The following is a 1,427-nucleotide window of genomic DNA, read 5'->3' as shown; positions in this document are numbered from 1 at the left end:
TGTGTGTGTGTGTGTGTGTGTGTACTTTGTGGGTGAGGTGGGAGAGCTTAGTTGTAACTGTAAAAGTACAACCTGAAGGATTCTTACGGTGGTGGAAATATTCTCTTTAGCGACCATATCAATGTCCGTATCCTGAGACATGGGGACACTGGGCATATCCCTGTGGTCTTTCTCACCACCACTTGGCAATTTCTTATGACCTCATCATAACGTTGAGTTAAAATAAACTCTACGGAGCAGTTTCACCCTGTAAACCCTCTACACCCCCTGGCCCGGGGTGGGCTACCATACATCAGAACCAACTCAATGACCATGATGCTTGACTGTGTTTGTTTGTTTTGTAAGCAGGTCGCCCTCTCCCCCCACCCCCCAATTTCCAAGTGGTGTTATCTAAAGGATTCAGACAATGCCGGCATATTAGTCTTAGAGAGGCAAGCTTCCAGAATGGGGAGGTGGCGCAGTGCGCTAACAACCACGAGGTTGTTAGTTCCAACCCACCAGCTGGTTCTTGGGGGGCAAGATGAGGCTGAGAGACTGAGGCTCTCAGTCTCTCAAGATCTATGGAGGAAACCCCACTGTGTCCTGCAGGGTTGCTTCGAATCTGATTCGACTCAACAGCAGTGGGTGGGTCCCTCATGAGTGACCAGCAGGCCACGGCCCACAGCCTATGCACGGCTAGTCATGGACAGTCACCCTTGTTGGCTGCGGGGCTGTGGGATCTGAATTCTCCCGGATACTAACAATAGAGCAGCAGCTAGTTAGTGCTCGCTTGGTTCTTGGTTGGCTCTCCAGACTCATGGCGACCCCATGAGCTTTCTGAGGCTGAGAACTTTCCCAAGCAGACCACCACGCCCGCGGAGGCAGAGGTGCCTGCGGAGGCAGGCGTGGTGGTTTGCTGTCACACAGCTGCCAAACTTGGACTTCCTCGCGTGCTTACCTGAGCGCCAGCCCCCCACCCCGCGGCCCACCATGGGAGTTGGTCACCATGAGTCCCGTGTTGGGAAACTGAGGCACAGAGCTGAGAAGCGATCCTGGGAAGATACATTGGGGGCAAATGACAAAGCCGGACTCTGACCTCAGGCGGGCTAGCCTTAGGGACTCCCACTCCACCCACCGCAACCCCGTTTCGAAGGGAAGGTTGACCAGCCCCGTCCAGCCACCTCCCCTCCCTCCTGCCCCCTTCCCCGGGATTTTAGAGCAGAGACTCGGCCCACGGTGGCGTCTGCTGCAGAGAACGGGGACATAAGCTACGCGCCGGTCAACAAGGGGTGGACAGCACACCCCACGGAGGTGACCCTCAGAGCAGGGTCCGCACTCGTTCGTTCGTTGGTTCGTTCGCTCCAGGTCCCCCCAAGCTACGCGGAGGGCGTGGCTCCTCCGTCCTCTCCGTCAGCGCTACCGGCGCTGGCTGGATCCTCAGGGTCTGC

The 1,427-nt window shown here is 56.6% G+C and overlaps 1 protein-coding gene across 1 annotated transcript in view; it reads left to right on the top strand.

Moving 5' to 3' along the window:
- SMIM17 (small integral membrane protein 17) overlaps positions 1-1,427 on the top strand; it is a 29,177-nt gene that overhangs the window by 13,896 nt on the left and 13,854 nt on the right. The window lies entirely within an intron of this gene.

Source organism: Echinops telfairi, unplaced genomic scaffold, assembly GCF_000313985.2.
Source record: "Echinops telfairi isolate 266 unplaced genomic scaffold, ASM31398v2 ScPeMD7_655;HRSCAF=1070, whole genome shotgun sequence".
Taxonomy (NCBI): Eukaryota; Metazoa; Chordata; class Mammalia; order Afrosoricida; family Tenrecidae; genus Echinops; species Echinops telfairi.
The sequence above is the reverse complement of the archived record's forward strand: the minus strand, read 5'-3'. Positions and strand labels throughout refer to the sequence as shown.